The 24,805-nt window shown below is 38.5% G+C and overlaps 2 long non-coding RNA genes across 9 annotated transcripts in view; one reads left to right on the top strand and one right to left on the bottom strand.

The window, feature by feature from the left end:
• Positions 1–24,805, bottom strand: part of LOC123384639 — a 491,342-nt gene that overhangs the window by 464,803 nt on the left and 1,734 nt on the right. The window lies entirely within an intron of this gene.
• LOC101093984 overlaps positions 2,133–24,805 on the top strand; it is a 364,880-nt gene continuing 342,207 nt past the window's right edge. For all 4 annotated transcript variants that reach the window (XR_006596075.1, XR_006596077.1, XR_002741700.2 and 1 more), the window contains exons 1-2: positions 2,133–2,205; positions 8,542–8,608. This is a non-coding gene — a long non-coding RNA (uncharacterized LOC101093984). The remainder of the gene's footprint in view (positions 2,206–8,541; positions 8,609–24,805) is intronic.

Genomic DNA, 24,805 nt, shown 5'->3' with positions numbered 1-24,805 from the left:
CTTTACTAAAAAGGTTAAGTGTGATTGACTGCAAAAATATCCCTATCCATCCTTGTCTTATCCCACAGTGTGATTTTGCTGCTCCTCCCATCAAGAGGTAGAACTACTCTTTCCCCACAGCTTGCATTTGGCTGACATTAGGACTTCATTTGGCCAAGAGAACATAGTGGTGTGGAAATATATAAAGACCACCTAAATGACAACAAGCAAAAGCTATTCAGAACTTGCTATAACAAGGGAGTCAGCCACTATCACTTGTGTTTTGGCAAAGACTCAAAGGCAGGCAAGAGTGTGGTAAAGTGTTACAGCAGAGGGGTGAGTGGAAAGGAAAGGTTTCAGGTACACACTGATGAGAAGCTGTTGGCATGGGGACACTGTAGGCAGGCTAACCAGAAGTTGGGACACTGTGTGATTGGCTAAAGGTATATGTTTGGCTGAAAGTTGGGACAAAAATTAGTGAAGCTGTCCCTTCTTAATCCAGTCTTAGCCACTCAAGGCTGATTATTACAGGAATTATTGTTCAGCTTCCTGAACTGGTTATTGCAGATTGTGGGTCAGAATTCTATTTCTGCATATAGTCTAGCAATTTTCCCTTTGCTATATTCAGGCTCTCATTGGAACAACAGTTGGGCAGTGTAAGCCTAGGCCTCCAGAATCCAAGGACTGCCTTTGGAATCTGCTATTGCTTTGTAAGCAAGCATGAAGTAGTCCATTAGTAGTTAAGAAGCCATGTGTAGAAAGCCCAACTACCCCAACCAAGGCTAGCCCAGATCAGCCTACTGTCTGGGTGACTCACAAAAATGGTAGAGCCCACAGCCATAGCAGAGGGTCTGTCTGCCCAACACACATAGTACAGATGCAGTAGTGAGCTTAGTTGACACCATAATTGCGTGTTAGAATCATGAGTAGTAATAACTGCTTATTGTTTTAAGCCACAGAACTATAGGCTACTTGTGACTGTAAATTTAGTATGTATTTACTATATAATTTGAAAAATTCACAACCCAATTAAGTCCCAAGTCTTTCAAATAACTTGAGAAAATTCTCAGGCTTGAAAATGCAAAGGCAGAATTGAGACTACAGATTTTTGAAATTAAGATTTATATCCTAATACCTTCATTTGCAAAATGTGGAAAAAAAGCCTTTAAATTCCACTCCTTTATAGATACTCCTTGTGCATGGCACAGTGACCATTTGGTTTTTCTTTATATAAAATCACATCCTACTGATACAACTAGGAAGAGGAAAGTAACTCCTTTGGATCTTCAGTCACTTCAGAGGTTCAAAAAAGGAGTTGTAGACCATTAAAATGTTAATGTCATTGCTTTGGGCCCACACATAATTTGAGTTTTATTTTACCAGGGCTTAAGTGATCAATAATTGGTTTTTAAGTTTCCTAGCAGGTTGGCTGTGTCAGATCCAAGTTTCCCCCCCAGTGGGAGGGCCCAGCAGCAGCACTGATATGGTAACTTCACCTGAGTGTTCTCCTGACATTACTTTGGTTCTTCATGCCTTGGCTTCTTCTTGCCAAGCTTGGTTTTGGAGCCCTCCTACTGAATCTGTAGGTAGCCAATATATTGCCAAAATAACTTGCTGCCTAGGTGGAGTCTGTTTCTGGCTCTTTGGAACAAAGAGCCCTTGACAATGTGATGAGGCAACTAGACCTCTTCACTAACAAACAGGTTTGCAGGAGTTGGGGGCAGGGGGGCAGTGGGAACCAAGTTTAGGTAAGGAAATAATCTATTCAGGCCACTATTTTCCCAGCCCAGATTATACTAACCTTCTGATCATAATAATCTCCATCTATCCTGGGCACTGCTGTAATCAGGGACTTTAAGCCTTAATATCAACCCCAAGTTCTTGGTCTTTTCTTACATATACTAAGACCATTTCAATTGCTACATCCATACTACTTATAGATGAGGCCTCCCCACCCCATCAGCAGTCTCTAAAATCTATAGACCCCTCCACCTTATACACCTAGAAATGCTCTAAAGCAGAGTCACCTTTTCCTTGTTTATGTAGTTTATTCTGGTTAATTTCCCTCCTAGAATATGAGCTCATAGGACCTCACTTAGGTCATTGTTAAACATCTTGTTCTCATTAACCAGTACCTAGGTCATAGTGGACTCCAAGGATACAAGGATAGGCAGCTTTCATTGTAACCAAAAACAAAAACAAAAAAGAAAAAGGGTGCCTGACCAGGTGTGTTCTTATAAATTACAACTTTTATATTAAAGTTATGGATTCTCACAGGTAATGTAGTCATATATCTGTTTCAAGTCTCAGCAAGAATTTGGAAAAGTGATTTGATTTCTCCCAGAGTCATTTATTCCATCTATGATTTTGGAGATCAGAATGGAAGATATCTAAGAGTATCTGCAGCACTATATTTTTAAGTAAACTATAATTATAAGCTATTGAATGAAGAATTTTAGGTATTCTAGTTATTTAATGAAGCTAATGGACAAGGTTATGCTTCATATTTAATGAATCACATTAATAGGTAACATGAAGTTAACTAGTCATTACTCAAAAGTAAAAGAAAAATATTTTATAAAATGATGTTTTTAGGATTTTGGGGGAGGATTTTATGAATCTTAGTTTTAGAGAAGGCAAAAAAGTTCTTTTAAGAACTGTCTTCTACATACATTAATGATGGTTGTATTTATGGATTAAGATAGTGTAAGTATTTTTAGAGAGCATGAGAAATTGCAATTAAGAAAACCATTTTCCAAGTCTGACTGATATATAGTCAAGGGACTTCTAGATACACTGAAAATGTTTATCAAGTGCCTAGTTAGCACAGAAAAATCTGCAAAGTACCTCTGAAATATTCTGATTTATGAAAGAATGCTTAAGATTCTCACTGACTCAGTCAGGTGAATGGTGTTAATCTGTAGTTGAAGAATTTGATATCCTTAGGACAGTAAGGATCTGAAGCCCATACTAATGTACATAAAAATAATTACCCTTTTCCTTAAACATTAAGGAAATTTGGAAAAATAAGTTTCTAATACTGCATGTTTACTGTATATGTTCAAATATTTGATTATACACTGTCTTATAAGCTTCGCTAAAAGTGCTTAATCTCTCCTCTTAATTATACCCTTTGAGGTGCATCATCTAATGTAATTGGTAAGATCCTTGGTAGTACGTATTTTGGAGTATTTTGAAATCTTCAATTAATCCCTTTAACTTGATACAGGAACAGCACATTTGATGTCAGCCAAAGAGCAAGTAGTGCTTCATTTGATAATCTTAAGTGTTAATGAATATAGTAATGAACAGAAGGATCATAAATTGTAGGTTAGTCTGTAGTTATATTTACTTACATCTTAATTACAGAATTTAACAAAATCCTTTTAAATTAAACCCACTTTAAGTCAACAAGACTTGTAGAGACGCCCAAAGGTAAAAATGAAAAAAATTCTAATACACCTGACTGTGATAGGATTTGTAAGTTTTCAAATTGCTGCCTTTGCAATGAGGTAATCCCAGTGGGAAAGGATACTGAGTTTGTTTAAATTTTTGAATGCCTGGGTATTTGGATTTCCAAGACAGTTATAATTATGCATGTTGCCCATACTTAATATAGTTTCCACTACCTTAATTGATAACATTCTATGTTAGACCTTTTTCTGGTAGCATAGCAAGTTACAATACTAAGGAATATTGTATAGTCTTTGCATATCTCTCTTCAATCACCTGACCTCATGGCCATATAAGTTTGACTAGTTTTCTGAAAGTGTTAAGAATCCTATTTCTGCCAGTTTAGTTTTCCCCCCTGCATTTTTCTCAAAAAGTACAAAGAATAAATGCTTTCATGGGATTAGCATTTAAAAGTACTAATAGCAGCACTCTCAACAATAGCCAAATTATGGAAAGACCCTAAATGTCCATCAACTGATGAATGGATAAAGAAATTGTGGTTTATATACACAATGGAATACTACGTGGCAATGAGAAAGAATGAAATATGGCCTTTTGTAGCAACATGGATGGAACTGGAGTGTGATGCTAAGTGAAATAAGCCATACAGAGAAAGACAGATACCATATGGTTTCACTCTTAGGTGGATCCTGAGAAACTTAACAGAAACCCATAGGGGAGGGGAAGGGAAAAAAAAAAAAAAAGGTTAGAGTGGGAGAGAGCCAAAGCATAAGAGACTCTTAAAAACTGAGAACAAACTGAGGGTTGATGGGGGGTGGGAGGGAGGGGAGGGTGGGTGATGGGTATTGAGGAGGGCACCTTTTGGGATGAGCACTGGGTGTTGTATGGAAACCAATATGACAATAAATTTCATATATTAAAAAAAACTTCAATTTAATTAAAAGACAAAAAAAATAAAAGTGCTAATAGGAGAAAAATGTAATGCCTCATACTAAAGACATTTAAAAAGAGGCAATACAACCAGCGGAATTAAGTCTTAAAATGGAGTTCACCTATGCCCTAAAGTACTAGAAGCAATGTATTAAGACGGCCAGGAACTGAACTACCAGAATTTAGAAATACTACTGAAACAAGTTAATTGATTTAAGAAACTGCTCTAAAAACCAGTTACTAATGAGTATAAAGAAGTGTAGACAGTTACAGAATGTGATTATTACTACATAATATGTACAGGGTTTTAGAATCAAAGACGGTAGCAGAGTAGGAAGACCCTAGGCTCTTCTGGTCCCACAGACTAGATAATTATCAAGTCATCCTAAATACTCCAGAAAAATCAATCTGAAGACAGAACAAATTCAACAACTAAAGGGAAAGAGACCATGTAAGAAGTATGTAAATATGGTTTAAGGAAGAAATGGATCATGGGTGCTACTGAGGGGCGGGAGCTGTGGTCACAAATAAAGGGAGGAGTGGAGCACACAGGGTAACGAACAAGAACATTTCCCCAAAGCCATTGGCTTAGAAAACAAGAGGGGTTGAATTTCACGAGTTCTTACACCCAGCAGGGCATAATGCCTGGAGTTAAAGGTCAGAGGGCTTGGCTTAGATTCCTGAAGGCAGTGTGCTGCTCCTGGGTACAAGGCAAGCAAACAATGTGTGGGAATATATCATGGACACAGCAATATGATGAACACCCAGGGCACACAAGTCAGATTATTCACTCTTGGAGAGTATCCCTGGGAGGCAACATTCACAGAGACACCTCTCCTGGAACAAGCTGGCTGGTGCCATTCCTTTCCCTTACCCCTGAGTATAAACCCAGGGTCACCAGTGAGAAGCAGCACAGCAAAGACAAGGGCTAACTTGCTTACACCAAGCCACACCCATCTGTGCTCTGGCAGGACTGCCCTTCTCAGTCAAGTTCAGCTCCGTCCCAGTGGGGCTGGTCACTCCACCAGAAGACCAGTGCAGGCCCCTGCTCCCACCACATCTCTAAAGCCTGGAGTTTTAAAGGTCAGATTTAGCTGGGATAGAGCCAGGAGAGCACTACACAGCTCTTAGAGATAAGGTAGGCAAACAAGATGGGGGTTTGGGGGAGTAGACTGCTTGGAAATAGCAACCTGAAAAAATGCCTAGGGCACACAGCAGGGGGAGATTATTCTCCATTCTAAGAGCACTTTCCTGAGAGGCAGCATTTAGGGAGAGAAGGTGACACCCCTCCAGGAACAAAGTTGCTGACTGCACCATTTCCCTCTCCCACCTCTCAGCATAAATACAAAGCCATCTAAGGGGACAACCGTGTACACTGGCTGCCTAACTTGCTTATACCAAGCCACATTATGTTACCCATGTTTACAGGGAACTACCCTTCTCAATCAAGCTTGCCTCAGTCCCAGTATGGCAGGCTCTCCGCTTCAAAGACCAACACAAGCCCCTGCCCATATCGCATCTCCTGACCAGAGTTCTGCTGAGCCTCAGCTGTACTAGAAGTGGGGTCAGGTCTCATTTCACAAGCCAACCAGAGCACACCTAGTTAAAACTCAATTTCCAGGCCAGGGACTAAACACTGTCACGGCAGGAAAGCCCAGAACAGCCACAACACAACAGCAGAGCCCACACCGACACACTGGAGACACTACCATAAGCACAAGGCTCTGGATACTACATAACTTCATAAGGTCATTACTTTCAAGAGGAGATCTAACTTTTTTCTAACAGGGAAGAAGGCAGACAAAACACCAGCATAGAGGAATTTATCCCATGTGGCTAGGTAAGGCCAGAGCCAGAGATCTAAGCAAAACAGAATAAGTAATTCACCCGATGGAGAATTTAAAGCAATAATAAGGATACTCACCGGGCTTGAGAAAATAGTAGACATCAGGAGACCCTTATCACAAATGTGAAAAAATTAAAGAGTCAGAAGAGTGCAATACACAAGATTGGAAACAGGCTTGAGGCAATCAAGAGCAGACTAGAAGCAGCAGAGGAATCAGTGACACAAAAGACAAAATAATGGAATATAATGAAGCAGACAAGAGAATTATGGAACATGAGAACAGACTTAGGGAACTCAGTGAATCCACTAAACATATTAACATTAGTATTAGAGAAGTCCCAGAAGAAAAAAGGGTGCAGAAAATTTATTTGAAGAGCAATAAGCTTCCCTATTTTGGGGAAGGAAACAGACAACCAGATCCAGGAAGTACAGAAAACTTCCATCAAAATCAACAAAAGCAGGCCAACACCAAAACATACCATAATTTGCAAAATAGTGATAAAAAACTTAGAAGACAAACTACAGTAATTTCCAAGGGAAAACCCCTAACGTTATCTAGAGATTTCTTAACATGGCAAGCCTGAAGGGAGGGGCATGATACATTCCAAGTCCCGAATGGAAAGTCTGCAGGGAAGAATACTCTATCCAGCAAGACTATCATTCATAATAGGAGAGATAGAGTGCCCAGACCAAAACTAAAGTTTGTGACCACTAAATCAGCCCTGCAAAAAAGTATTAACGGGGACTGAGTGCAGAAAAGAACAGAAGTGACACAGGACCAGAGAAGATCTCCAGAAACCAGTAATAAAATGGCAATAAATCCATACCAATGATTACTTTGACTGTAAATGGACTAAAAACTCCAGAAGACATAGGGCCGCAAGACCCATCTATATGCTACCTATAAGACTCCTTTTAGACTTAAGGACAACTGCAGATTGTGAAGGAGTGTGGAATTATGCAAATGAAGGTCAAAAGAAAGCTGGAGTAGCAATAATTACATTGGACAAACTAGACCTTTTCATTGTTTTTATCCTGTGTTCTTATCACAGTAGTACTAGCCTCATGGAAGGAATTTAAACGTGCTATTTGTAAGATAAAGACTTATCAATATTTGGTAGAATTCACCCAAGAAACTATGGGGTCTTGGGCTTTTCTGTGCTGGGAAATATTTGATTATTTATTCTACTTTTCATTAGTGGTCTCAGATTCCCCTGTTTTTTGGATTCAAGATTAAATCATAGTAACTTATGCCCTTTAAGAATTTATTTCTACGGTTATCCGTGTTTTTTTCCTCCGAGTCTTTCCCAGTTAATGTAGTGAAGGCACTGCATTTTTGGGGGGGTGGGGACAGGGAGGGGGAAGGAAGTCCTTATTTTCAATGTTATGTTCTTGTTTATTCTGGTTTCTAGCTCTGATTTGTTATTTCCTTCCTCAGTTGAAATTTCTGCTAAGTTCCTTCTTTTTCTGGTTTCTTGTGTTATTTGGGATGTTTTTCTTCATACAAGCATCTATAGCATAAATTTCTCTAACACCTGCTTTTGCTTTATCCCATAGGTTTTGGAATATTGTGTTTTGTTCTGAGAACTTTTGATTTGCCATTTGAGTTCTTTTAATGTTTATTTTTGAGACAGAGACAGAATGTGAGTGGGTTAGGAGCAGAGAGAGAGGGAGACACAGAACCGGAAGAAAGCTCCAAGCTGTCAGCACAGAGCCTGACGTGGAGCTCCAACTCATGAGCTGTGAGATCATGACCTGAGCCGAAGCCGGATGCTCAACCAACTGAGCCACCCAGGCGACCCTGCCATTTCAGTTATTTGGCCCACTGCTTGTGCAGTAATGTGTTTAATATTTATGAAATATTTAATATTTACACTGCAGATTTTCCAGCTTTGTGTTGAGATTTAATACCTTGTAGTTGGAAAATATACCTGGTAGGATTTCAGTCTTCATAAGTTTGTAATATTTGTTAGGTTTGATTTAACCAGGGGATTCTGCTGTGTATGCTTGAGAAAAAGGTATTTTTATTAGAATGTTTTAGATCTTTCAGAACCACGTAGTCTGAAGTATGCTTCAATAAAGTCTTGAAAAAATGACAACCTTAATGGAGGGTATACGTTTAAAATAAAGCCTATCAGAGGGGAGGTTGGTGAGGGGCATGGGTGAAATAGTCCCATTCACCTAAGTACACTTATGAGCATGGAGGAATGTATAGGATTATTGAATCTCTGTATTGTACACCTGAAACACTACACGGAACTGTTGGAATTAAAATAAATTGGACAAATGTATGAACTGTAAGGGCAAACATACATGTTTATATTGAAGTGCAGGTAATTCAGTTCATATGAGAGGTCATTTATCTCCTACAGGTGAACCTGACAACACAATGACCACAGCATTGCAGAGCCAATTGGATAAAACAATAATTACAGTCTGGTAAGTTGCAAATAGTCCATAGTTACCATAAAACTTGTGACAGGAGTGGAGGAGTATAAAGATGATACAGCTCAAGGCCAAGTCTTGGTATTTTGACTATTTAAAGAGGTTTTAGTAGACAAATTTGAGATTCTCAAGAGAAATAGATTAAGGACTTATTGTGGTCCCTTGAACAAACTTTGTCTCAAACTCAGCTGTAGTTTACAACTATACACAACAGGGGATTTATGATCAATAATTTTCTATTAACTGTAGTGTTGTAGTGGATAGGGATTGTTTCTATCACTGTACTAAAGAGTACTAGATAACCATATTTTTGAATTATTTTAGATTAAAAATTTATGCTTTATACCTAATCATAGGTTTTTCAGAGATGCAAATAACTGCATAACATTATCTTTTAGTTATAGCTATTTCAAAGTATTATTCTCTCCACCACAGGACTTACACCAAGTAAATCCTGCATGCGTTAGCACTGGTTTTTCTGTTACATCAAGTTCAAAATGACTCAACAATGAAAAGCTCAACAGGCTACATTATTGACATAATGCTAAGTATCTTATATACCAACTTCTAAGATTTAGATATAACTGCAATCCAGACCAACAGACTCAATATTGAAGTTTATAGAAGACCTGTGAACATGGGTTTGAACTGTGCAGATTCATGTAACACATGGAATGTGATAAACATGACAGTACTGTATGTGTTCCTTTCTTTAGCTTACTTTATTGGAAGAATACAGTATATATTACATATAGCATAGCTGTTAAAAATATCCATAAAAAGGAACACCTGGGTGGCTCAGTCATTTGAGCATCCAACTCAATTTCAGCTCAGGCCATGATCTCCTAGTTTGAATTCAAGCCCCACATTAGGCTCTGCGTGGAGAGCAAGGAGCCTGCTTGGGACGTATTCTGCCCCTCCCCCACTCGTGCTCTCTCCCTCAAAAAAAAATTTTTAAGATGTATTAAGGTTTCTAGTCAACAGGCTATTAGTTAAGTTGGGGTGGGAGGGAGGGTCAAAAGTTATACATGGATTTCTGACTTCATGTGGAGTTTAGTATCCATATCCCCATTTTTCAAGGGTCAACTACTTAGTTTTATCCCCATGTCCCAAACTAGCATAAAAGCTAAACATTGCTTGACTTGGTACTTTTACTGACCACTTAGCAGGGCCAAAAGTACTTTGACAAGTTTATTCCAGTTGTATGCAGGTGATTAATGCCATGGAATAAAGCAATCAGGGAAACAGTTTCCAGAGAGTAGATTTAAAACCTGAAAGAACAGTTTTTGTATATCTGTAAGTCCCAATTGGAGGAAGGGGAAGCTTAGGACACCTAAAAGCACCTACAGGGAGCCGGGAAGCCTGGAGGCCATAAAGGAGGGTTCTGGTTGCTAGAGTTGCCTGTATTTAAGAGGGGCAATAGCGGGTCCTTTGAATCCTTCCTGGAAAGGCTAGTGCAGGGGCCTGCTGCTCCCATAGGCTCCCTCCTCCCTGCTGATCTGGGAGTATGAGCCATTTAAAAAATACATGGAAACAGATGAAAATGAAAAAAACAATCCAAATGTTTTGGGATGCAGCGAAGGCAGTCCTGAGAGGAAAATACATTGCAATCCAGGCCCATCTCAAACAAAAATCCCAGATACAAAATGTAACCGCACAAAGGAACTAGAAGCAGAACAAACACACCCCAAACCAAGAAGAAATAATAAAGATCAGAGGAGAAATATAGAATCTAAAAAACCTGTAGAGCAGATCAATGAAACCAAGAGTTGGTTTTTTGAAAAAATAAAATTGATAAACCTCTAGCCAGGGTTCAAGGAAAAGGACCCCAATAGATAAAATCACGAATGAAAATGGAATTATTACAACCAATCCCTCAGAAATACAAGCAATTATCAGACTACTATAAAAGGTATGCCAATAAACTGGACAACCTGGAAGAAATGGACAAATTCCTAAGCACCCACACACTTCCAAAACTCAAACAGGAAGAAATAGAAAACTTGAACAGACCCACAACCAGCGAAGAAATTGAATCAGTTATCAAAAATCTCCCAATAAGAATCCAGGACCAGATGGCTTCCCTGGGGAATTCTACCAGACATGTAAAGCAGAGATCATACCTATCCTTCTCAAGCTGTTCCAAAAAGTAGAAAGGGAAGGAAAACTTCCAGACTCATTCTATGAAGACAGCATTACTTTGCTTCCCAAACCAGACAGAGACCCAACAAAAAAAGAACTACAGGCCAATATCCCTGATGAGCATGGATACAAAAATTCTCAACAAGACACTAGCAAATCAAATTCAACAGCATATAAAAAAAATTACCATGACCAAGTGGGATTCATTCCTTGGGTGCAGGGCTGGTTCAATATTCACAAAATCAATGTGATACATCACATTAATAAAAGAAAAGATAAGAACCATAGGATCCTGTCAATTGATGCAGAAAAAGTATCTGACAAAACTCAGCATCCTTTAATAAAAACCCTCAAGACAGTTGGGATAGAAGGAACATACTTAATCATAAAAGCCATTTATGAAGAGCCCACAGCTAATATCCTCAATGGGGACAAACTGACAGCTTTCCCTGAGATCAGGAACACGACAGGGATGTCCACTCTCACCGCTGTTGTTTAAGTGTTGGAAGTGCTAGCATCAGCAATCAGACAACAAAAGGAAATCAAAGCCATCAGAATTAGCAAAGATGGAAGTCAAGCTTTCACTGTTTGCAGAGGACATGATACATGGAAAACCCAATGGACTCCACCAAAAGTCTGCTAGAACTGATACATGAATTCAGCAAACTCGCAGGATACAAAAATCAATGTACAGAAATCAGTTGCATTCTTATGCACTAATAATGAAGCAACAAAGAAACATATCCCATTCACAATTGCACCAAGAAGCATAAAATACCTAGCAATGAACCTAACCAATGATGTAAAAGATCTGTATGCTGAAAACTATAGAAAGCTTATGAAGGAAATTGAAGATACAAAGAAATGGAAAAATATTCCATGCCCGTGGATTGGAAGAATATTGTTAAAATGTCAGTACTACTCAAAGCAATCTACACATTCAATGCAATCCCAATCAAAATTGTACCAGCATTCTTAGAGCTAGAACAAGCAATCCTAAAATTTGTACAGAACCACAGAAGACCATGCATAGCCAAAGTAATTTTGAAGAAGACCAAAGTGGGAGGCATCACAATCCCAGACTTTAGCCTCTACTACAAAGTTGTAATCAAGACAGCATGGCATTGGCACAAAACCAGACATATAAACCAACGGAATAGAATAGAGAACCCAGAACTGGAACCACAAACGTATGGCCAACTAATCTTTGACAAAGCAGGAAAGAGTATCCAAGGGAAAAGAGTCTTTAACAAACGGTGCCAGGAGAACTGGACAGCAACAAAGAATGAAACTAAAGCACTTTATCACACCCTTCACAAAAATAAACTCAAAATGGATAAAGGACCTGAATGTGAGACAGCAAACCATCAAAACCTTAGAGGAGAAAGCAGGGGGGAAAAAAAAAAAAAAAAAAAAAAAAAAACCTGACTTCAGCCGCAGCAGTTTCTTACTTGACACATCTCCAAAGGCAAGGGAATTAAAAGCAAAAATGAACTATTGGGACCTCATAGAGATAAAAAGCTTTTGCACTGCAAAGGAAACAATCAACAAGACTACAAGGCAACCAACAGAATGGGAAAAGATATTTGCAAATGACATTGGACAAAGGGTTAGTATCCAAAATCTGAAGAACACCCCAAACTCCACACCCAAAAAACAAATAATCCAGTGAAGAGATGGGCAGAGGACATGAATAGACACGTCTCTAAAGAAGACATCCAGATGGCCAACAGGCACATGCAAACTGGTGCAGCCACTCTGGAAAACCGTATGGAGGTTTCTCAAAAAATTAATACATCTACCCTATAATCCAGCAATAGCACGGCTAGGAATTTACCCAAGGGATACAGGAGTACTGATGCATAGGGGCACTTGTACCCCAAGGTTTATAGCAGCAGTCTCAATAGCCAAATTATGGGAAGAACCTAAATGTCCATCAACTGATGAATAAAGAAATTGTGGTTTATATATACAATGGAATACTAGTTGGCAATAAGAATGAAATATGGCCTTTTCACATGAAAAGATGCTCAACATCGCTCCTCATCAGGGAAATACAAATCAAAACCACACTCAGATATCACCTCACGCCAGTCAGTGGCCAAAATGAACAAATCAGGAGACTATAGATGCTGGAGAGGATGTGGAGAAACAGGAACCCTCTTGCACTGTTGGTGGGAATACAAATTGGTGCAGCCACTCTGGAAAACAGTGTGGAGGTTCCTCAAAAATTAAAAATAGACCTACCCTATGACCCAGCAGTAGCACTGCTAGGAATTTACCCAAGGGATACAGGAGTACTGATGCATAGGAGCACTTGTACCCCAATGTTTATAGCAGCACTCTCAACAATAGCCAAATTATGGAAAGAGCCTAAATGTCCATCAACTGATGAATGGATAAAGAAATTGTGGTTTATATACACAATGGAGTACTACGTGGCAATAAGAATGAAATATGGCCTTTTGTAGCAACATGGATGGAACTGGAGAGTGTTAAGTGAAATAAGCCATACAGAGAAAGACACCATACGTTTTCACTCATATGTGGATCCTAAGATACTTAACAAACCCACGGGGGAGGGGAAGAAAAAAAAAAGTGGGAGAGAGCCAAAGCATAAGAGACTCAAACTGAGAACAAACTGAGGGTTCATGGGGGGTGGGAGGGAGGGGAGGGTGGGTGATGGGTATTGAAGAGTGCATCTTTTGGGATGAGCACTGGGTGTTGTATGGAAACCTATTTGACAATTTCACATATTGGAAAATATAAAAAATAAAAATTTAGGTTAAAAAAAGAAATATGGCCTTTTGTAGCAACAAGAGGTGTTATGCTAAGTGAAATAAGTCGTACAGAGAAAATCCGATACCAGAAGTTTCTCAGGATCCACATACGAGTGAAAACATATCAAAAGACCATGGGGGAGAAGGAAAACAAGTTAGATAGGGAAGGAGGCAAATCTAAGAGACTCTTAAAAACTGAGAATAACCTGAGGGTTGATGGGGGATGGAAGGGAGGGGAAAGCGGGGGATGGGCATTGAGGAGAGCACCTGTTGGGAGGAGCACTGGGTATTGTATGGAAACCAATTTGACAATAAAAGTAATAAAATCTTTTGCCAAGATGTATCTTAAAGGGACAAAACTCTAAACTGATTTCCCTTTACCACTTGGGCTTCTTAAAGGGCCTCCTCTCCAGTTTCTAGGGGGTTTGTTAAATTACAGGACCAAGAAACCCAGTACTATGGGGGGGGGGAGGGGGGGACGAGACCCAAGTGATTTCATGGAAGATTAAGTTTTATAACCATCACATAGTCTCAGACCTGGTTGGCATTATTTAAGAAATAGTTTGAGTTTGATGTAAAATACTAGATTTATGCAGATAGTTAAAAATGTGTACATTAAAGATGTGTACATAGGTCCATAAAGTTTTATTTTAAAAATGTCAAACAGAAGTAGAACTTAGCTTCAGGAGTCATGATTGTTATTTTTCTGTTTTTATATAGTTCTGTAAATAAAGCATTTAGAAAGTATTAGGTAGAAAAATACAAGTTCTCTGCAGATGGTATTTTGTGTACATAAAACCTAAAGAAATCAGTGGAAAGTAGAACAAATCTTAGAATCACTCATCCAGATACAAATAGCAAGATTTTTCCCCTTATTGCAAAAGTGATGGTCCTACATTTTATGTCAATAGATAGGAAGAAGTTTGATGAGAAGTATTCGAAATGTAGATAAGGAATTGACAAAAACCTGAAGGAGAAATCTACAAGAACACTCTTAAGGATTTCTAGAATGATCTGGTTATATCTTAAAAGAAACTAGGAGACCAAAACAACGTCTAGCAGCTACTACCTCAAGATCAATATTGTAAGTTTTTGTTTTGAGAGCAAACGAGAGCATGTGCACAAGCAGGGGAGAGGAGAGAGAATCTTAAGCAGTCTCCACACCTAGCACCGAGCCTGATATAGGACTTGATCCCACAACCACGGGACATGACCTAAGTCAAATATCAAGAGTTGGAATGCTTAACTGAGCCACCCAGGTGCCCCAAATATTCTTCCTAAATTAACATAAAAATTGTTTAAGTCAGGGCTTTCACACAGGCTTAATGTTTTACTATGTATCACTCGTGTAGATTCAGTAGACTACTTTCAAAGATAACACAAGAAAACATGCATCAAGGGCCTTATACACAGCTTAAGACAGTTTTACAGATTTATGGGAGATAGAGGTTATAAATTAAGTATACTGCTGAACAGATTAGGATAAGAAAATTAGGAATAATTTCAATGTTAATGAGTGCAAGTAAACATGATCTACTCAAATACTAGGGAGTTTGAAGTTTTAATATTTTTGCTATTGATTAAATGAAAGGTAGGTACACATGGACATATGTGTCACCTGCTCCCTTCTGCCTCTCACTCAACCACTTCCCATCAACATACAGAATTTAAAGGAAACACTAATTCAGGATATCAGAAATTAAATACTCAAGTATTGTTCACTTCTAAAGTGCTTGAGGTTTGAAGTTCATGATTGTCATGATCAAGTTTTACTGCTAGTCTATAAAACTTGTGAAATTTATCTAGAAGATGGTACAGCAGTAATGCTTTCAAACACTTCTAAATAGATCATACTTAGGCATTTTCACCTAAAATACTGAAGGCTGAGTGTAGTAGAGTACCCTTGACCATTCACTAACTGACACATTGAAGTATTTTTACTTTATAGGAATTATCAAATGAGGATTCACTTCAGGAGAAAGAATCCTGCATATTAACTCATTTTTACTAAATTAGAACCTAGAATATCCTATTTTTTTTTTTTTGGTATATATCCTAGTGATTCAGTATTTTTATATATAATAATCTTACTATAATCCTGATTACCATCTGTCTGAAGTAAAGCATTCCATTGTCACTTACATCCAAACTAATGCACTGTAACATTTTAGTGGTTTTCAGCCTTTACCTTATCTTAAAGCCTTGGCGGGGAGGAGGGAGAGAAGGGGAACCAGATATACAGTATTAGCAAGTAAAAGCTCTGGGTTTGAGACCAGGTAAGGATTTTTAAAAGCTAACCAAGTGATTATGATGTGCAACCAAGCTAGAACCACTTCTGAGATTTAATCCCTACCTCCCACCTTCCAAGTGAGAGTTCCCTACCTTGAAGTTTCAATAGTTCTCATCTGTGGAGAGGACAACATAATTTTGATTTGGAATGGCTTATCTGTAATTTAATACAGTTAACGGTTTCAAGTATCAAAGCATACTAATACATGTAGCAGTTTGGTTTATGGCCACAAGGAGTAGAAATTCAGATTACTTCAAGATTTAAAGGGGGGAAATATACCTCTACCCCACTACCACAGGGCCTGGTGAAAAGTTAGCAGCTGCTCTAGAGATTAGCTACTATGTTACCTCCTCAGGCCACACAGGCTCTCCAATCACATTTCTGCTCATTGCTAAAGTCCATTCTGCTCCTGTTAACCGGCTAGTTCTATTTTCTCAGTTACTATTCCCTCACTTAACTTACCTACATATGTAATTGGATCGGTCAAGCTTATTCTTGTATTAGGTCTGTTTCATTTGATCAGGTACACAGGTCCAGTCTATTCAGCTGGGATGGTGGCAAGGCCCATGGCCACCTAGATATCCTATGCATGAGTGGAAGATTCCCCCAGAAACCATCAGATGGAGGAGGACACCAAGTGATGGACCATTCTAGCAAACACCAGATAGTTGTCCAAGGCTTTCAAGGCAGCAGGATGTCAGTTTTAAGAATTTGTCAATGTTTGCAATTAATAGGACCATTAGTAAAACTGATTTTATTAGAATATTCTCCATGAAATTATGTCTAGGAGACTGTTGCTTCTTTTGGGAGCATGAATCTGAGCAGTTTGGTCTTCTCCTGAAAGGTGTGTTTTTCCAAATCATGTTATTCAATTATGTGCAAAATAAAGGTTGCAAATTGGTAGCTGGCCGAGCAACTGTGTGCACTCTTTGCCAAATTTCAGCTTATTTCTGAAAAAATCTCCTTATATCATGAATAATCTTTCACCTGAGACCTGCATTACCATAGTACACAAGTTGCATACAAGTTCTTCTAACTATAGCAAGTTCTTTCCTGCTTCATTATATTGTACATGTGAATCCTCCACTTGGAGATCAGACAGTAGCAGTTACAAGATCCTGAATATTAGGATGAAATATTAGCATACTGATGTACCATTTACATTGTCCTACTTCTCATTAAAGTCCCATTTAAAAATAGATCAAATAGGGGCACCTGGGTGGCTCAGTTGAGCATATAACTTCAGCTCAGGTCATGATCTCACAGCTAGTGAGTTTGAGCCCAGTGTCAGGCTCTGTGCTGACAGCTCAGAGCCTGGAGCCGTTTCGGATTCTGTGTGTCCTCTCTGCCATTCCCCCCGCTCACATGCGCTCTTTCTCAAAAATAAAACATTTAAATAAAAAAAGATCAAATACAGTCTCTTGTTAACCATTTGGTTTGAAATTGTTCATTCTTACAAGATTGTACTGTAATTATGTAGTTTGCTAGGTTGTATAATTGTCTATTTACCAGCTAGGTCTTGACAGTACAGTAGTTCCAAAATAATCATTAGCTTGGTTAAAAACTTGTTAAAGCACTTTAGCTTTAATAACCAACTTCCAAGAAAGATCCTAAGGAACAAATGATAAAGGAGCTTAAATCCTCAAAATCCAGACTGAGGGAAACGGAGGACAACTAACAGGTTTATTCAGTAAGCATGCACACACATACACTAGTGAGAGAAAAGATCTAGATTTAAGGAACACGTTTACCAATTTTAACTCATGGACTGTATTTGTAGCCTTATTTGAAAAAAAAGGTCAAAGTCATTTGAGAAAATTCAAGCACTGTATATTTGATGATTAATCCAGATCTATGCCTACCTTGAAATTTTCACCAACATCATCAAAATAAGCATTTTCCCAGAAGACAAACTCTGGTATTCAGTAAGATCTTACCTAACAGCTCTGAAATTCCATTATGAAATCAGGTAAGGGATGTAAACAGGTTTCCTACTACTGTAATATTTTCTAACTGCAACAAACAAGTTTCTTTCACTAAGTCTGTTGTGTTAGTTGGGAAAATTTCTGCTCATGTCCAACACCATCTGGTATGGAAGGTGTTCCAAGCAGTAAACTGCTTCAGAGAGCTCCTCATCTTCCCTGTGTGGGGGTATTTTAAAAGACAAGGAAAAAAAATAAACATAGTACATAATTTACTAGCTGTCTCATATTTGCAGCCAGAGTTTCTGTACACCTCAGTATGGTAATTCTTTAGCTTATATAGTTAGGTTATGGATCTCCAATAAAAATTTCAGTTGAATGTCCTAGTTTTTTTTAAGCTATAACAAAAGCTGTATTGAGTTCTGAGAAGAACATCAAAATTCAAACTCCACTCTTTAAAATTCAGAATGGAGACTCAAATTCTAATTTACTTGCCCAGGGTCACAGCCAGGACTAGATTCCAGACTCTAATCCTAGAGCATCATTTTTCCAATGTGATGTTGCTTATTTTAAAGCTCTAAATGTGATCTATCATTTGATTTTGGCTAGGCAAGAATAGAGGAAAGCAAAGTTCCAGAACAATTATATATTAGATACTATTTCTAGTAAAATGCCACCTGGATAACTTTACAAAGTGCTACATTTCAAGAGGGGGGAAAAGGGCTAACTTTATACTTAGACCATTAACTTTTATAGCTTAAAAACAATCACGTAGTCCATTGCCATAGAATCAGGACAGCCAGTTGCCACAACCCAGCAGCATTCTCTCGACCAGGTCACTCCAGCCTCTCTGGGCATTAGCTTCAAATATGGAACATGTCACTTAACCATACAGAGGATTCTCGCACAAATTCGGGTTCTGTAGTGTAAAATTTAGTTTCTCAGGCTACTTTTCATTCTAAAATTGTCAGTTTTTAAAGAATAAGCTTCACATTATAGTCAAGAAGTTATGCTGTAATAAAGCTAGCCCTGATGTTCTACAAACTACAATACCACAACAGACATAACTGGCTTTTAACAGGCTGCTCATAAAGCTGCCAGGATGACCTTTTTGAAATATAATCCCATGTTTAAGATCTTTCTGTGGCCTCCCCAACACCTGCTGAATCAAGTCCAAATCCCTTAATGTCGTGTGAAAGGAACATGGTATCCTGACTTCCATCCACTTGCCTTTTTGTTTTCTCCTGCCACTTTATACAAAGTAATGGTTTACGCACTAAGTAAAACAGGTTAATTTTTAGTGATTTCTGTTAAATATAGAATATGAATAGAGACTATAGGACATAGCCAGTAAAGAGCTCACTGTACTTTAGTTTTATTGTTTAGAAAGTAACAAAGCAAATCATTTCATAAGTAGATAAATCTTGTAAGTATCCAGAAGATGATTATATACTTACCTAGAAGGTGAATATAGTTTCTTCCCTTTGTCTAATTGTCTTGATAAGGTAGTCTTGTGAATCTATCCTCAAATGTGGGTTTTTCTTTCCCAAAGATTTAGTAGAAATATAAATTCATTAAAAACCTATCTATATGTCAAATGATGTTCTATGTGCCAAGGCATAGCAGTGAACAAATGCCCCTGACCCATGGGCTCATACTTTGTGGGAAGGTATGAACAGTACATCAGTGTGCCATATCAGTGTTGAGAATAAAGCTGCAGACAGAAGATATTTTAGAGGTCAGCAAAGGCTTCTGGTAAGGTAGTATCTCCTTTTAACCTGGGAATGAGGAAGACAGTTATGCAGGTAACTGGGAAAAGATCAGAGAGTAAAGGCTCTGAGCAGGTGTGTACTGTTAGAGCAAGAAGGGGGCTTTCCTGGCCTGAGTGGTGTAGGTAAGAGAGAAGAGCAGGTGAAAGGTCAGAGTGAATGTGGACATGGGGTATGGGGCCAAAGTGGAGCATATCTATGGTAGTCAGTTACAAGCAAGGCACCCCATGAATTGCCTTACATAGTTTACCTTCATCTAGGAGGGAGGTATCCTCTACTAGAGGGAATAAAACAGGTCAAACATAAGGTCCAAATCTTAGGAGTTGGTACTGCAATCTGGCCTCCTGGTCTACCAGACTCCAAGTTATTTATTGGCTATATAGATCTTATGTATAATTTCAGAAATATTTTAAGGTTCCTATTATGCAGAAGTATTTTTTAAAACAATTTTATTTTTGAGAGCGCATGCATGCACACGAGCTTGGAGGGAGGGAGCGGGCGGGGGCAGACCACAGAATCTGAAGCAGGCTCCAGGCTCTGAGCTACAGCACATAGCCTGATGCGTGGCTGGAATCCACGAATTTCGAGCTCATGACCCGAGCCAAAGCCAGACGCTTAGCCAATGGTTTTTATTGAAAGTGAATTAAAAATTTTTAAAAAAAGATAGTGTAAGGTAATGCTTTTTTTTCTGCTGAAAATAAGACCTACTGCAATGACAGGACAGGCCCAGAAATGAAGATTTTAGCCAGATGAGAAAACAAGCTTAACTTTTCCTATCATGTGATTCTCCACTTTAAAATTGATATTTGGCAAAACTAAAATAGGAGAAATAAAGTTGACCTTAGTTTTTAGTAGGTCAATGAAGTAGAGTTTAATGATGAATTTGCTCGTTTTTTTAAACACACAAACTGCCCTTTTAGTGAGCCTCTAAAACTGCAGTGGTCCTAGGTTTTTACACTCCCTTTTGAGTCTACTCCTTTTATTTTTAGGATATTTTGGCAGAGAAAAGTTACTATTGCCCTTAAGATGGTCTTAAAAGGAAAACATGAACCAGCACAATCAAATGATTATTAAACTGCTATGTATAACCTTCCTACCTTTCTAGAAAAAATAGAATGTAAAATGAAAGCCTAAGTTCCTGAAGGATATTAAAACTCCATTGAATGTACTAGTCAAATTTTAAGTCGTAGTCATAAATTTTAAGTCGATCACTTGGAAATCCTCAGTGTTGTAATATAAGGAGTGCAGTGAACCTCTACACTGTTCACTTACAGTGTAATTGTTACATAACTAGCAATTTTAACATCCTCACTATGAAAGTACTAACATACAAAGCCATTTATTCTACATATATATTCCCAATACCAAAAACATGGGTGATTTACCACTTACCCATTACTATTTAGTATAAAATGATCAAGATTGTTTACAATTTTCAAAATATTTAACTGAGGATACTTTGTAGGGAAGTACTAAACAAAGCAATTCTTGCCAGCCTTCCAGATAGCCTGTGAGGGGTTTCAAGAATTGAGAAATTAACTGGATAAATCAAGGTCAAGTGGGTTTTATCACTGGTACAGCATTTAGTCCCTGCAGAAAAGCACTAGAAGCAGGTATTTGATAGTACCTCAAAAGCAGCCCAGCTGTAATGATACCACCTTCAGCTACAAGGGGTATAGAAATTGTTTTTAAGCTAACACTAACATCCTTAAATACTACAGATTGTAACTAGAATTTAAAGAACATCTGTTCAATAGGTCTTCAAGTATTTTATTGACAGTGAACACTGGAGTACCAACAATGTCATTATGGCTCTGCTCCCTCATTTAATCTTAATGAGCTTCTGTGAAATAGTTCATCTTATTCTGAGGAAATGGTGACGAGTTCAACTCGTATTGAACTAGTCCTAGTATTAGTCTGCCCAGGCAGCTGTAACAAAAACTCTAAGGCTAGAAGTAGGAGATCAAGGTTCTGGCCAGTTTTATTTCTGGTGAAAATGCTCTTCATGGCTTGAAATGTGCAGCCTTCCCAGGGCCTGTCTTTGGTCTGTGTGTTGGGACAGCTCTCTAGTGTCTCTTCCTCTAAGAACAGTTCTACGGAATCAGGCACCATCTTATAACCTCATTAAACCTTAATGTTTAGGTTTAAGCCCTCCCCCACTCGTGCTGTCTCTCAAAATAAAAAGTGAAGCATAGGAACAAATATGACTGTCAGATACGAACCTTTCAAAGGCCTAACAAGGCTCAGGATTTTAAGCTATATAGCACCCTACACATGCAGTTAGGCGCCATGTAAAAACTAGGCTTAACATTTAATACAGTCTCATGGTTTTATTTGCTTGAAGATAGTTTCTCAGAAGCAAAGACCCATCCTTCCCACATGTTTGAATTCAACCAAAAAATTTAATAAGGAGCTTAATATATTAAACACCAACGTAGCCTTTGCAATACTAAGATTCATCTTTGCTAGGAACACACAATTATTCCTTTGAAAAATCAAGTCAAAGCAGACACATCAATTACATTTAGTCAAAGGTTACAAGGGGATAATCAGCATCAACCATGATCCATAGTCAGCAATTATCACCCTGTGAATACTACCTAAAGGCAAAATTTAAGAAGTTTCTATAATCACTTCAAATAGAGAGATTAACATTCCTAAAAGCAGATCAATATGCATTATAAATTAGACCCCAATGTAAGGTTAACCTACAGTTAACAGAACTCTGCCTAACTATTCAACTATATTCATTCTCAGGCTTAGACTAAATAAGTCCTAGCCCATGTTTTGCCACAAAACTTTAACTGGGAGCTAATGCATGTTTTTTCCTAGGTCCTTGTAGTTTAGAAGTTATTTAATTGCCTCAACACAATCCCTTCAATATTTGTTACGTATTGTCATCTACTTAAACACATCTTAGAAATGTTAACCCCTTGGTTCTCAGTGGTCAGTTTTATCTCCATGAAATAAATGGCCATGTATGGAGACATTTGTGGTTGTCACAATTATTGGCTGGTGAAGGCTGAGAAAGGTGGGAGCGATACTAATGGGGGGGGTAGGTAGAAGTTAGGGAGGACATTGCACATCCTACAAACAGCCCTCCCATAACAAAGAAAGTGCCAATAATGCTGAGGTTTAGAAACCTTGAATTAACCTGGGAACTGGGCTAGTGCAGCAGGCACAGAGCTAGTTACTACAAATACAAACATGGATTTTGGAGTCCAGGGACCTGGCTTCCATCCTTGGCTCCATCATCTACTGATACTGGGATCTTCGAGGTTTTGCAGCAGAACAGTCAGGCAGTGTACCTAATTCCACTTCAGTTATTGTGAGGACAATAGGAGATACTACGTGCAGAGTGGCTTCGACAGTGATCAGGAATCAACAGATGTAGAACCAAACAGTAACGGTCACAGCTCCTAGCTCCTCTAGGAGCCTAAAGAGACCACTTAACATGGGATCTTCAATAGAATCCTGGAACATAAGGACATTGAGGTGAAAGCAGAGAAAGTCAGAAGTTACAGACTTTAGTTAATAATCCTGTATCAGTAGATGAGGTCAAACTCCAAACAGTATTTCACCAACTAAGGACTATCAGAAGACAAGTGGGACACATACCAGAGGACTGAACTCTATTAAAAGATAAATCCTAGGACATTTAGGATATAAAAACCTTACATATTTCCCAGAAGAGATTTTAAAACCTTATAGAATTGTCAATATAAATGAAAAGGGCCACATTTTAGTCAATCAAAACCTCATCAAGATTTAAAAGGTGTGTGGATAGCTGTTAAAACAATGTCGTGACAGAAATGGTGGGGGGGGGGGTGGCAAAAAAAACCTTCCCATACTACTATCCCAAGACATTTAGTGGTTACTGTTTTTACTAGTCCAAAATTTATCACGTTAGATAGTTCATGCTGAAAAGAGATGGCCTCTGAAGACCAGGCTACAGACAGGTAGAATATATAAATTTGTTTCTTGAAACATTTAAAAAATTGTGTTAGTAAAGTATTGGCTCTAAGATTGAGGAGAACACACATGATGTACTATGAATGTGCCTAGTATCACTTTTCCAGGGAGTTCAAGGAATTAGGTGACAATATAAAGGGATAACATATCTTTTATCTTATTGTAGTTATCTACATTACAAAGCTAGTGTCTGAAGTACTGGCAGAAGGTTGGTACATAGTGTTTTGTTTTTGTTTTGTTTTGTTAAAACACAGGTCAGGTCCCTATCCTCGTAACCCCTTTAAAGAACAGTTACAATTAGAGAACAGTGCAAGGCTTCTTCCAGCATGCACAGTAGTGAGGGAGTTCTGAGTTGAATTGTAGCAGTGCCAGAATAGGTGGAATCCTAAGCCAGGTGCTTGGTGTTAATTCGAAATTAGGGTCCTCACAGATATGATCATTTTAAGGCAAGATTATGACGGCCCAAACCAATAGGGCTGGTATCCTTACAGAAGGCAGACCCACAGAGAGGAAAGCCACATGACAAGAGTCTGAAATAAGGACACATATACAAATGAAGGAATGCTAGGAATTGCCAATACCAACCAGAAGCTAGGAGGAAACACCTAAGGCTCCCCTACAGCCTTCAGAGGTAGTAGAGGCCTGCTGATTCTTTGATTATGGACTGCTAGCTCTTCACAGAGACAATAAGTCTGTGGTTTTAAACACTTTGTGGCACTTTGACAGTCCTAGAAACTTTGGCTTCCATTACTGTGTCAACAGGACTGTGAAGGCCACCAAATACGGAAGAGGGATTAACAGATGCCAACAGGTAAGGAATCCAACCATAGTAAGCAAAACAAGGGAAAAAGCACAGTGAGCCCCCACTGTACCTGCTGTGCAGAGGAGAGTGGTCTTTTCCCTGAGTTCACATCTACTTGCCAGCACTGCTACTCCAAGAGTCAACTTGATTTTGAAATACATATTCCTTTGCAGCACCTAGGAACCTATTCACAAACACCTGCAGCCTAGAATTGGTATTTTAGCTGCTAAGACAGGTGCTATGTTTTCTCATCAGATAAAATCTAGGAACTTCCTTCACTTAGAAAGTGAACCTGAAGACTTCAAGACAGTTTCCAATTAGCATTTGAAAAAGCTTTGAATTCTTAAGTCTTGAAGGATTTCCCTTCACTCCAAATCTAGAACAAGGGAGAATTCTGAATTTCACCATTAGGAGTTTATCTGAATTGTTCAAACAGGAAAAGGGTAAGACCGATATTAATCTTTCTTAATACAAACGAAAAGTGGTCTTTCAAAATTTGTTAGCCTTTTGAAGA

The sequence above is a fragment of the Felis catus genome, chromosome A1 (assembly GCF_018350175.1).
Source record: "Felis catus isolate Fca126 chromosome A1, F.catus_Fca126_mat1.0, whole genome shotgun sequence".
Classification (NCBI taxonomy): Eukaryota; Metazoa; Chordata; class Mammalia; order Carnivora; family Felidae; genus Felis; species Felis catus.
This window is presented reverse-complemented; position numbering and strand designations above follow the sequence as displayed.